General features: G+C 44.9%; 1 protein-coding gene across 3 annotated transcripts in view; it reads left to right on the top strand.

Annotated features, from left to right (window-relative positions):
- The window catches only part of LOC120999547 (gastrula zinc finger protein XlCGF66.1-like), a 107,606-nt gene that overhangs the window by 81,373 nt on the left and 12,002 nt on the right, over positions 1-14,231 (top strand). For 2 of the 3 annotated variants that reach the window (XR_005778544.1, XR_005778545.1), the window contains exon 5: positions 2,948-3,050. The gene's annotated coding sequence lies outside the window, so the exon portion shown is untranslated. Of the gene's footprint in view, positions 1-297; positions 620-2,947; positions 3,051-14,231 lie in introns of those variants that run through there. The other variant, XR_005778547.1, reaches the window with a different exon arrangement.

Here is a 14,231-nt window from a genome sequence, read left to right as displayed (position 1 = left end):
TTCGCTCATGACGGATTCATGCAGTTGTATTATTGTAACGGAAGCGTTTTTGCAGATCCATGACGGATCCGCAAAAAACGCTGGTGTGAAAGTAGCCTTATACTGGTATTACCGCTGTGACCTGTAACTGACTATAGTGGTGATATGAAGGTGTGACAGGCTTTGACCTGAAACATGGAGGAACTGCCTTGATACACTTTATTATCTCCTCCAGTGTTTCCTCTTCTTATCTCCAGTAATTGTATTTTACATGGGATTTTCTATGATTTTACATCGGTTCATCTTCTTTCCATTCAGGTTCCTACAATATAGGATCCGCTCAGCGTATATCTCCTATATAAGATCATTCTCCTGATTGACCCTTCAAGGATGGATAGGGATGGGGACAAGATGGCAGAGAGTATAATAAATCTCACCCTAGAGATCCTCCTCCGGCTTACTAGAGAGGTGAGAGATTCTGATGATGTCACATTACATCATCTTCTCTATGTTACTAACAGATGGACATGACTGGAGAGGTGAGGGACTCTGGAGATGTATGGAGGGATATTTATTACTGCGTCTCTCTATAATCAGGAATACACAGTAGTGAAGAAGACCTCTAGTGAGCATTGTCAGGCCCCGGTATCTGAAGAACGGGGAGGAATCCTGAGCCCAATATCCAGGCCGAGACCTCACATCCCCATACATGAGAAAGTCAACAGAGAGAAGATCCTAGAGCTCACCAACAAGATCATTGAGCTGCTGACTGGAGAGGTGACATCGCTGGGAATGTCGGGACATTATACAGTAACACTATGAAGGGATCTGGGTGATGACTGTATCATTGTGTTGTCAGGTTCCTATAAGGTGTCAGGATGTCGCCGTCTATTTCTCCATGGAGGAGTCTGAGTATTTAGAAGGACACAAAGATCTGTACAAGAACGTCACAATGGAGGATCACCAGCCACCAAGTAAAAGACATGACTAAATACACACATCCTCTCACTAGTTATATGTAAGAAATTAATTGTCACCGTATGTTTTTCCTACAGTTAAAGAAGAGAGAACAACTCCCAGTCCTCTTCTTCTACAGGATGAGAGATGTCCTAGTTTTCTTCTACAGGATGGTTCAGAAGAACATCAAAGCATTTCATATGATGATCAGGTAGATGAAGATAAGGTCTAATGAAAGGTTCCCTATGATCTGTAGAAGTGCTGTGAAGATCTTGTGTTCAGTCTTGTTTTATAAACCAGTATTATATGTTTTATCCTTGTATAATGAGAAAGGTAGAGATGGCAGGATTACAGCTAACTATAGACCTTGCATGTCGTCTGGATCTTCTCACAGTTTTCTGGTCGGTAGAGACTGCTGGTTGGAATAAGGAACCAACTAGATGCATGGCACATGTAGATCCACTGTGTCTCTTGAACAGATTTGACATGGTTCTGCTCCAAAGTGTGTTATATAAGTGACCCCCTTCCCTCCACTTTATCCCCTGTACAGGGATGTGGACTTTGTTGCAGGGGAACCACTAGGCTGCTGCACTTGAAGTAGTTTCTGTACAAGTGACTGGTGACCCACGGGGTCAGGAAAGGCAGAACACATGCAGTCTGATAAATGGTCCGTTGTCAGGGCGAGCAGCTCAGGATCAGAACGGAGATCAGGCAAGGGTCAGGTCAGACAGCAAAGGGTCTAATCTAGAAGTCAGGCAGAAGTCTGTACACAGAACAGGCAAACAAGCTTTGCATGAGACTAGCATACTAGAACCTACTGATCAGGCTCCTTTCCATGGCTTGTAGAGATCAGAGTGCGTGCATGCCGGCCCTATAAGAGCCAGAGATAGTGTGTGCACACATGACCTATGGGCAGAGAAGGTCATTATCGGCAGGAAGCAGGCCTCAGCTTGTGTGGGAGGACAGCGTTATTCCAGCAGCCGGGACCACTGGGAAGGGAGAGAGGGATGTCTGTGGGACTGGACCACCGGAGCCCTAAAGCTATGGAGCAGGTAAACCAGGCAGCAGACGTGCCCACCAGCAGGAAGGAGAGGAGCTATAGGCATGGACCGCTGCCATAGCAGATAACTCTGCTGTCAGTTCATCACTTATTGTCATTGTAATTACCGTGTTTCCCCGAAAATAAGACATCCCCCGAAAATAAGACCTACCTCTAGTTTTGCCTATCGCTGTAATATAAGGCATCCCCCGAAAATAAGGCCTCCCCGATTATAAAGCAAGCAACCCCAGAATGTAAGGAGCTCACTGATTGGCCGCAGCCGCCGCCAGGACAAGCTGCCGCCTTCTTCCGCCCGCTGCTCGCTCTGCCCTGATGGAGTCTCTCAACTTGGCTGGCACGGACACACAGGGGACGGGGTGACAGGTGGTGGGGGGGGGATATCTAATGGAAGGTGGGGGATGTCTGGTGAAGATGGGGGGGGAGACTAAAAACGGTAATTAAAATGACACAGGGTGATCAGAGGGGGGAATCAAAATGACTCTGGGTGATCAGGGTGGGGAGGGGGATCATTTAAAATGACACAGGGGGATTAGAGAAGGGAAGCAAAATGACACAGGAGGATCAGAAGGGGGTACTAAAATGCTATAGTAATCCCCCCCTCTGATTCTCCTGTACCATTTTGATTCCCCCTTCTGATCCCCCTCCCCACCCTGATACCCCTGTGTCATTTTGCTTCCCTTCTCTGATCCCCCTGTGCCATTTTAAGTGATCCCCCTCCCCACCCTGATTTCCTTTTTTTTTTGTTCAACAATAAATGTGTACCGTATTTTTCTTCATGGAAAAATAAGACATCCCCTGAAAATAAGACCTAGCGCATCTTTGGGAGCAAAAATTAATATAAGACACTGTCTTATTTTCGGGGAAACAGGGTAATTATCTTTTCTGGTCTCTTTAAACCTTCCACACGACTTCTCCATCAGTCTGCTGACTTTTACCATTTCTGTTTCACAGCTTTTAAATCCGGGTAAAGATCTGAACAATATTAAGGCTGAAGATACATATGTGAGGAGTGATGAGCAGATCATAGAGGACATTCCCACCGATAACCACCCAGGTGAGTAGTAACCACTACATAAAGCAGAGAAGACTCACAGATTCTGCTCCTTCACTGGCTACTGATGACTCCTTGTATAGTCAGGTAGTGGTGGCAGTTTGGGGGTCACATATTGTACTTTCTGACAGGTTTTCCTTTATTAGCACACAATTGTTACCGATACCAGGTGTCCCACAGTATTGATCAGAAGGTTGGGGTTATCGCCCATTCTTCTACCTTCTATGAACCCTCTTTCCGTAGTACTTAGAGGCTTTACTGACACCAGAATTTTTGGAAATAGGAAAAGCCTTATGGTAGAGCCGAAATAAAAAGAGCCACCAATGAACAGTAGCAGCTGCCTGTCTGACCATAAAGATCTCACAATGTTCTGCCCTAAAGAAGTAATCAGAGGAGGACAAGTCCCCAGTGGTCAGTGACAGCTTGCCGGCCATTCTGCTCACCCCTTCCTGCTGAAGACTTCAATGCTATACCCCACTCTCCCCAGGGGCTCTGACCAATCCCAATATATGGGGCCCCAAAATATCTCATGGCAGCTGTTAAATGGTCCCTTGTTGACACCTCAGAGAACACAGTCGCAGTCCTGGTCTGACAACATATAGGATTATTGTATGTGCAGAGAGGTTTTATAGGGGAGCAGTTCTCTATTTGCCTTACACCGTGTGTTATCGGGTTCTAGACATAAATTGTAAACCCAGTGGTGTCCTAGTATCACACCCAAACAGGGAGGGGGGGAATTGTGTAATCAGTATTGGAGCCACCTATAGACTGTATCTAGTAGTTCAAAAAGTAATAAATTCTTCTCTGAATGTTGGTTTGCAGGAAAACTTCATTTTCACTGGAATAATACAAGTTTTTTTTATAACTGTTTCGATGCAAATACAGAGCGGCCATTATTAAAAATCCATTAAAGGGAACCTGTCATCAGAAGTGGCCTATTTATTGTATTCATGTTATGCATTTATATAGCGCTACTATATTCAGCAGGGCTATACAGACATTAGGATCACATTGTCCCCAATGGGGCTCGCAGTCTAAGTTCCCTATCAGTAAGTCTTTTGGAGAGTGTTATTGACCTATTTACATGTCCCCACTGTACAAGCTGCCAGCTTTCAGAAACAGGTTTTGTTCAATTTGACAATCAGGTTGTTTGTAGGAAAAATCCACTTTTAAAATGTACCTGATGTCATCGAACATAGCTCCGGTAGTCACTGGGGCGTACCGCTGGATGAGGTGAGACACAGCGTCATCTCCTCTATCCTCCCCAACTTACTCTCACAGAGCTCTTCTTCTTGATGTCGGCTCCTGGCAATGGGAAATCTCGCACAGCAGAAGACATTGGCAGGGATCTTGACATCTGCTGACTGTGGTCCCAGCATCTCCTGGGCAAACACAGTGGCCAGCTTTGTGGTGGCCCCAACGCTACGCTGGGACCCCTGGACATTGTCAAGGTGTCACCACATGTTGCTGCTCTCCGGAAGGTATGGTAAGGCGTGGTGCACCCCAATGGGACATAAATCCAGAGAGTCAGGGTCTGCAGTAAACCAGGGTGCTTCTTTTAAGTATAAGGACACTGGGTTTTATAGATGCTCACCCGTCTATTGTCATGTAAGGTGCCTTAAGTCTGACGGACAACTTTGCATAGGGAATATAGACAAAAGTCCAAATGTCAAAAGTACTCCCTGCTCTAGGGGACTACACAAACACAGTGAGTGCTTGAAGTCGGTGTGTATACATATCTGCGCACTTCACATGTCAGGATCCTGGTGCCGGAACGAGGTCTTCTGTGTCTGCGTGAGATTTCTCACTGCCAGGAGCTGACATCAGGAAGCCAGCGGAGGTCTGCAAGAGCAAACTGAGCAGGATAGAGGAGATGACTCCGTTACTCGCCTCATCCAGCGGTACGCCCCAGTGACTCCTGTTTGATGACAAAAGGTACTTTTTAGCAGTGGGTTTTTCCTACAAACAACCTGATTTTCAAATTCAACAAAACCAGTTTCTGAAAGTTGGCAGCTTGTACAGTGGGGACATGTAAAGAGCTCCATAGGCCACTTCTGGTGACAGGTTCTCTTTAATGGATTTTTAATAATGGCCGCCCCTTTATTTGCATAGAAAACGTTTTATAAACCATTTTCACTAGAATAATAAAAGTTATGTTTTCGTGCAAACCAACATTCAGAGAAGAATTACTACTGGATGCAGTCTATAGGTGGCTGCAATATTCATTACAAAATTTCCCCCTCCCTGATTGGGTGTGAAACCCAGGACACCACCGGTGTAGGATTTATGTCTAGAACCCCGATAACACACGGTGTAAGGAAGAATGTGAATTATACTAATTACTTGAATGTGGACATGACGGCTTCATCAATCTCTGGACTCCTGGATTATGCAATTTTGTAATTTTTGTTCATTTTTTGTCCCCCTGTTTGAGTTTTATTTTTCTTTGTTTAGTAGAGGACCTCATCAGAGGACTGCAACTGGTATTCTAAGTTGATAATATGATGGTGATAGCAGAGGTGGACATCGTGCTTGTTCCTTCCTCTGCCCTTCCTTTTCATGGGCATGGTGGGGGAGTGATCATCTGTCTTTTCTCTGCTGTCCCCTTTACCCTATTGGGGTCACCTTTTTATGTTGATAACAGTGGACTGATGAATTCCCAAGATTTGGGGTGAGGATCCATGACACGCGATCTGTGCGCTGGATTCCTCTTCCCCTCACTGGGAAAGAGGGTCCCTCTGACTCATCTGGGGGGGACCTCCTCTCCCAGGGGATATTCATCTGCCTTTATATCCCTTTAGATCATCATGGTTAGCGGCTCTTGTACCTTTGCTCTTTCTTTTGTGTGTGTGTGTGTGTGTGTGTGTGTGTGGAGGAAGAGGGATTGTGACACTTGATGGTGCCCCGAGTACTTTTTCCCCTAACCGATGACAGCACCCATGCGACTAGGTCCTCCCATCCAGGACAGGGAAGAGAGAAACTGGTTCACACCCCCACCACACCTCAGTTCAGGTTTCCTGTCCTCCAGATAGGCTGTACCTAGGGAGCTCTTGCTTCTACCTTCTCAAAGATATCGGCTGGGAGCCAAAGCGAATTCTGAGCATGCGCTTGGGGACGGGCGGCGGAAAGCTTCCGGCGTCATGACGTCACTTCATGTGATGCAACGTCAGAGGTGGAGGCTCTTTTTGCCGGCTGGATTAGGCATTTGGACCTACTGTTAAAAGGAGGCCAAGGTGCATTATAAATGGCAGCAGGAGAAGACAGCCAGCTCTTTCTTTGCGCACACAGTGCTGTGCTGGATTCGTTGTCTGGATACAGTGTCGGACCCGGATGATTCACGACACGCCGACCCCTTGGAACCCTCGAGGCCCACAAACCCGGTACTGGACCTGATACTGGAGTGGGGAAGTTACCTCTACATATGGTGAGAGATATCCTCTTCTAATATTTATAAATGCTCTTACTGTTATAGGTATCAGAAACATCTAAGAAGTCATCTAAGCATAAAGAATGCAGTGGATGTAGAGTAGCTTTACCAGCATCTTATGTTAGACCACTATGTCAGGATGTGTGGATAAACTGGTTCTGGAAGAGTCATAATCTTTATCTAAAAGTATTAAGGCTTTGGTGAGATCACAAGTTAAATCATCTCTTGTCCCTGAAACGAAATCGGCCACGGTCACCAGAAAGGGTCGGTTACAGTAGAAAGACTGATTCTGAAAACTCTGGGGAGGATGATGTTTTAAATTCCAGCCACAATATCTCAGCTGTTTTCTGCAGAAACTGAACTTTTATTAAAGCCTGTTTAAAGCTACCATGCAGTTAGAGGACGTAAAACAGCCTAAAAACAATAGCTGACCAAGTTTTTGAGGGACTGGGTCCTAAACATCCTAGAGTATTTTCACTGCATAAAAATATGGAAGCTCTTATTATAAGAGAGTGGAAAAATCCTGATAGGAAATTTTTTAGACCAACTACAGTTAAGAGAAAGTATCCCTTTGAAGAATCTGTATCTGAGGTATGGGATAAGGCTCCCACAGTGCATGCACCAGTTGCTAAGATAGCCCAAAAATCTGCACTTCCATTCGAAGACCTGGGATGCCTTGGATAAAAAAGCTGACCTTTTTCTTAAAAGAACATGGGAATCAGCATCCACTAGTCTTAGGCCTGCTATTGCCGCCTCCTGGGCCTCTAGGTCTTTAAGGTTATGGTTAGATCAGCTTGAGTCTCATATTAAGGACAAGAATCCTAGAGAAGAATTACTTTCTTCTCTTCCTACCTTCCTTAAAGCAGCTGATTTCCTAGCAGATGCATCCACTGATGCAGTGCGTTTTTCTGCTAGAGCGGCGGCCATGTCGAATGCTGCCAGACGCGCTATCTGGTTAAAGTCGTGGAAAGGAGACCAGGGCTTTAAGGCTAGACTTTGTGTAGTCCCCTGTGTAGGTTCTAGGCTTTTTGGCCCTTGGTTAGATGATATTCTGGAAAGAGCTTCTGATAAAAATAAGGGGTTCCCAGTTCCCTAGAAGCCTACCTTTTTTTTAAACCCCAGTCCAATTTTAGAAAATAAAGGGAAAGGCAGGGTGATAAAAGAGAGAGATTTCCTAAAATATCTAGCTCTTTATTGTTCAAGCCCCAAGAAAGTAGATCTAAGGACAAACAGCAATGACGCCAGGAGTCAGGTGGGAGGAAGGTTGTCACAGTTTTTTCCTGACTGGGGGTCCATTTTCCACAACAGATGGATTCTAGAGGTTATAAAACATGAGTATCGGATAGAATTCCTTTGTCGTCCACGCAACTTTTTTGTTCAAACAATATGCTTCACCGATCTCCAAAAAAGAGATACTTTAGAATTGGAAGTTATGGCTCCATTAAGAAAAGGGGTGGTTTGCCCGATTCCCAAAAGAGAAGTAGGGAGGGTTTCTATTCCCCTCTTTTCTTAGTAAGAAAGCCAAATGGATCGTTCAGAGTAATACTAAAATCTGAAGAGATTAAACAGATCCCTAACTTACAAGAAATTCCGTATGAAAACAATAAAGTCAACGACAAATTTAGTCTTCCATAATTGTTGGATGGCGAGCTTGGATCTGGAAGACGCTTACTATCACATTCTGATTCATGCCTCGTACCAGAAATTCTTGAGAACAGCAGTTTGGCATATCTCGGGCTTCAAGACTTTTTACAAAGGTGGTAGCAGAGATAGCGGCCTTTGTAAGAGTAAGAGGTGTACCTTTAGTACCTTATCTAGACGATTTTGTTGATTTCCCATTCAAAGGAAGAGTTGGAGAGAGATTAAGATCTTCTATGTTCCACGTTAGGAGATTTTCGTTGGAAAATAAATTGGGAAAAATCAAACCTTGTTCCCTCTCAGATTTTGTGTGTTTTTAGGAATCCAGTTGGACTCCTGCCAACAAAAGAGTTTCCTTCCCCTCATAAAGAGGGAATCAATCAGCGACCAGATTTTGTAAATTTTTCACTCCTACCTGTGTACTATTAGAGAAGCAATGGCTGTGTTGGGTCATTGTCACGAGTTAGAGGTCCCAGGAGAGACCACCGCATCGTCAAGCAATAAACAAACGGAAATCAGGTACAGACACATAAGAGTTTATTGCACAGACAAAACATGAGCTCTATGTACCGTCAGCACAGTGGGAGAAAACCCCCACTGCGCCACTGTCTAGTAATACTCCAGAGGGGTGTGACTAAGCAACTCCTGGTATTCACTAGGGCCCCAGAAGGTAGGGTTAGACTTTGCCGCAGGAAGTTGCCAGGGTCCACTCTGGAGCGTGAACTAGACAGTGACAGCAGGAGCGAATGGACAACAGGTACCAGAAGGTACAGACGGCACATAGGCATACATAACAGACAGGTAAATACAAAACAGGGCAACTAATAACACAAGCAGAAGTTCACGCAAGGGAGCAGGAGTGGCAATGAGCAGAGAAGGACTTGCTCCACCAGTAGTAAACTGCATGGCCTTGTCATGCCACTCTGCTGCAAAGGCTTGCTGAACACAGACATATGAATAAACACAAAGTAACTAAAACATAACTGGCAGAACAGAAAACAGAAAGACAGGAAAGAGGACGGGAAAAGAGGACATAAATTAACAAGTAGGGAAACCCACAGAGCACAGACAGACAGACACGGATCCCATGGGTCAGCAGCATGGGAGAGAGAGAACAAACCAGGAGCAGGACAGGACAACACACACCAGGAGAGCTGACACAGAACTGAGGAAACCTCAGCTTTAAATACAGGTTCCATGGGTGCAGCAGAGAGGCCACACCCATGGAGCAGACAGAGGATTAACTCCTAATAGGAACACAGGGGAGTTAACCCATACAGAACCACAAATAGCACACAGAAACAAACCCTCAGCGAGAAGCGCCGAACAAGCAAGGACGGAAGGTCACAGCCAGAGATAGTGGCTGTGACAATCATATGACGTCCACTATTCCAGCAGTAACATATGCACAGATTCACTCCAGAGAGCTGCAGACGGATATTCTGAGATCTGGGACGGCTCCCCTTACTCTTTGGACCGTAAATTCCACCTTTCATCAAAGGCCAGGTGTTCCCTGTTATGGTGGACAATACCAAAGAATCTGTCTGCGGGAGACCCATGGTCTTTCATATGGGTAAATTACCACGGACCCTGGGGTTGGGGAGCTCATTCCACAGCATCCTGGAGAATAGATGAAAAGCTAATAATACAATTCTATGGTAGTTTCAAGGGTCACAAGGCTTCTACTAGTGCCATTGCTAGATGGGTCAAAAATGCCATTTCCCTTCCCTATTCTTTTTTTAACTTGTCTCCCCCAACTGGGGTTGGAGCATATTCAATAAGAGCAGCCACTTGGAGTTCTCCTCATACCTTTTTTAGACACTATATGATGCATCTAAATTCAGATTCAGCCTTCGGGAGGAAAGTACTACAGGTTGTATTCCCCCTTCCCTAAAAGATCAACTTATAGTTTATTCTGGCATGGGTGCTGTCATGGGTGAGGGGAAAACAAAAATGACTCTTACCAGTAATTTGTTTTTCTTGAAACCCATGACAGCACCAGCTCCCTGAAAATTTAATCTTTTTTTTAAAAAGGGGGAAATTTGCCAATTGGGCAGATATTGTCTCTTTTCTTATTTCAAGCCTATTCTTTGGTGGTTGGCACGCCTCCGGAGGTTTGGTTATTATAATCACTGAGGTGTGGTGGGGGGTCTGAACCATTTTATCTCTTCAGGTTTCCTTTCCTGGAGGACATAGTCACATGGGTGATCCCATGGTTTTGAAGAAAAACAATTACCGGTACGAGTAATTTTTTTTTCTACCTACACAAGGTCGAAATGGCTGGGAACCCTGGGTTTCTCCCCCTTGGTGGAGTATTCAATAATTTGGTGATTATCATGGCCACCATTAAGTAACATTATGTCCCTTGTTTATATGTTTCAGCGCTTACTGAAGCCATGCGCAGGCGCGCTGATGTAGTTTACTTGGTTGACACCATGTGTAGGGTAGTGGATGTTTAAATAGGGGCGCTCCCACTAACAATTTAGAGAACACTACAGGATATGAGGGAGCTTAAAATCTAACTTTTACTATTAGACCTTTTAAGAAAATAAGCGCCACAAACAGATGATTGAGGTGTGGCTTAAAAAGTATGGAACAGTCTTACCATTCCGACGCACCCTGATAGGGATCAGCCTTGCGTGGTGGAAAAAATACAGCGTCTGGGCCGGTGATTAGATGTGGTCGTAGGTTGTTTGAAGATGTAAACTGGTGCAGGGAACCAATATCCCTAGTAAGCCCTGGATGGGGAGAGGGGCATTGCTGATGTTCACCTGCCTGTCTATACAGAGTTCCTACCCCGCAAGGGGCGGCCCTGTCCGGATACCTTACCCTAACGCTGGGTTCACACATGAGCATACTGCATGGAGCGCTCTGTATGCGTGATTCTACGGGCGTCCCACATATGCGGCTCCTGTGCAAGCGAACGCCCATTGTCGCGCGTTCCCGGAAGTCTATGTACGGGAACGCGCGACACTACATCCCAAAGAAGCTCCTGTACTTCTTGGGGCGTAGGGCGTTTTACAGCGCATTCGTATGCGCTGTAAAACGCTCAGGTGAGAACCATTCCCATAGGGAATCATTGGTTCTTGCCTGCTGAGCGTTTTACAGCGCGTAAGAACGCGCTGTAAAACGCTCAGGTGTGAACCCAGCGTAAGATAGGGAGGTATCCCTATGTATGCCCTATAGCAGTGTTTCCCAACCAGTGTGCCTCCAGCTGTTGCAAAACTACAACTCCCAGCATGCCCGGACAGCCTTTGGCTGTGCGGGAATGCTGGGAGTTGTAGTTTTGCAACAGCTGGAGGCACACTGGTTGGGAAACACTGCCCTATAGGATGGTTCCCAGAAGTGAGAGCGCTGTACAGCCGAGTCCCGCCCGAGACCCAATGGTATATTCTAACCCCCAGGCGTTCCCATGGTGACAAGGACGCTTGCCTGGGGGTTAGAATATACCATCGGATTTGAGTTTCCACGATCTGTTAGATCGTGAAAACTAAAATCCGATGGTATATTCTAAACCCGAGGTGTTCCCATGGTGACGGCGACGCACCTCTGACAGGGCGCTTCCAATGTTTACATTGGTGGGCAGTGCGCCCCCCCCCCCCCCCCCAGTATTAAAATTATTGGTGGGCAGTTCACCCCCCCCCTCCTCCCCAGTAATAACCCCTTAAGGACGCAGGGCGTACCAGTACGCCCTATTTCCCGAATCCTTAAGGACTCAGGGCGTACCGGTACGTCCTAACTTTAAATCGAGATTGCGGAGCTGTGGGGGTTAATCCGGACAGGATGCCGGCATCCTGTCACAACGCCGGGGAGGGGGTCATATGACCCCCCCGTATTGGCGATCGCAGCAAACCGCAGGTCAATTCAGACTTGCGGTTTGCTGCGCTTTTTGCTGATTCTGATCGCGGGGATCAAACTTCAAAATGCCCCATATACATTTTTTTCCACCCCCCCCTGCACCCCTGAATGGTTTTATGGCGGTGGGTGGTGCAGGGGGGGTGTTGCGGGCGGTGCGGCAGGCGGGATCGCGATCCCCCGCCCGCCTCCCCTTGAATAATTGTTGGTGTACAGTGGTATACCAGAGTGTCAGCTCATTGCTGACACTCTGGTATAAACGGCAGCCGTTTAACCCTTTCCATACAGCGGTCCGTACGGACCGCTGTATTGAAAGAGTTAACAGTAAGATGCGGCTTCCTCCCTCTCCCAATCGGGGGGCTGCTGTGCCTTTGCAGCCCCCTGACAGGATGGGGTCACAGAGGGAGGGAGCCTCCGTCCTTACCCTTGTGGCCACAACTGAGCAGACAGGGAAGGTTCCCATGGCAACAGGACGCCTTCTCAGGCATCCTGCTGTCCATGGTGCTGAACAGATCTGTGCTAAAGGCATAGATCTGTTCAGACAAAGTGTAACTAAAATACAGTAAAGTACAATATATATTGTACTGTATTATACAGACATCAGACCCACTGGATCTTCAAGAACCAAGTGGGTCTGGGTCAAACAAAAAGTTAAAAAAAGTAAAAATCAAAAAGCACATTTATCACTGATTAAAAATGAAAAAAATAAAATTCCCTACACATGTTTGGTATCGCCGCGTCCGTAACGACCTGATCTATAAAACGGTCATGTTACTTTACCTGAACGGTGAATGCCATAAAAATAAAAAATAAAAAACTATGATGAAATTGAAATTTTGCCCACCTTACTTCCCAAAAAAGGTAATAAAAGTGATCAAAAAAGTCGCATGTACGCCAAAATTGTAACAATCAAACCGTCATCTTATCCCGCAAAAATCATACCCTACTCAAGATAATCGCCCAAAAACTGAAAAAACTATGGCTCTTAGACTATGGAAATACTAAAACATGATTTTTTTTTGTTTCAAAAATGAAATCATTGTGTAAAACTTACATAAATAAAAAAAAAGTATACATATTAGGTATCGGCTCTATAAAAATATCACATGAGCTAACCCCTCAGGTGACCACCGTAAAAAATAAAAATAAAAACGGTGTAAAAAAAGCAATTTTTTGTCATCTTACGTCACAAAAAGTGTAATAGCAAGCGATCAAAAAGTTATATGCACCCCAAAATAGTGCCTATCAAACCGTCATCTCATCCCGCAAAAAATGAGACCCTACTTAAGATAATCGCCCAAAAACTGAAAAAACTATGGCTCTTAGGCTATGGAGACACTAAAACTTTTTTTTGTTTTAAAAATGAAATCCTTGTGTAAAACTTACATAAATAAATAAAATTGTATACATATTGGGTATCGCCGCGTCCGTGACAACCTGCTCTATAAAATTACCACATGATCTAACCTTTCAGATGAATGTTGTAAATAACAAAAAAAAAAAACGGTTACCTTGCCGCACAAAAAGTGTAATATAGAGCAACCAAAAATCATACGTACCAACAAAACTGCCACCCTATCCCGTAGTTTCTAAAATGGGGTCACTTTTTTGGAGTTTCTACTCTAGGGGTGCATCAGGGGGGCTTCAAATGGTACATGGTGTCAAAAAAAACAGTCCAGCAAAATCTGCCTTCCAAAAACCGTATGGCATTCCATTCCTTCTGCGCCCTGCCGTGTGCCCGTACAGCAGTTTACGACCACATATGGGGTGTTTCTGTAAACTACAGAATCAGGGCCATAAATAATGAGTTTTGTTTGACTGTTAACCCTTGCTTTGTAACTGGAAAAAAAATATTAAAATGGAAAATCTGCCAAAAAAGTGAAATTTTGAAATTGTATCTCTATTTTTTAAAATGGAAAATTAGGCAAAAAAATGAAATTCAAATCACAGTAATGTTGGAACGGAAATTTTACGTCTAACTAATATATAAAATTATCTGCCTGAAGAGACGTATGAGGGAAAAATAATAAATAGTTTATTAAATATTAAACGGGAAACTGAATATCACGTCTGTGACTGTCAGGCTTCCAGACTTGAATACAGTGATGTAGGAGAGAGATTAGATCCTAACCACTGTAAGAGAGTCCGGACTAAAATCCCATCCAGCTAGCACATCGGTGCTAATATAAGCTGGCAGGGGATCAAAACACGGCTCAAGGGGTTGAACCAGGTTCAGGTGTGTTTGTTGTGAATCTACTTGGCTA

Source organism: Bufo bufo, chromosome 4 (assembly GCF_905171765.1).
Source record: "Bufo bufo chromosome 4, aBufBuf1.1, whole genome shotgun sequence".
In the NCBI taxonomy this organism is placed as follows: Eukaryota; Metazoa; Chordata; class Amphibia; order Anura; family Bufonidae; genus Bufo; species Bufo bufo.
This window is presented reverse-complemented; position numbering and strand designations above follow the sequence as displayed.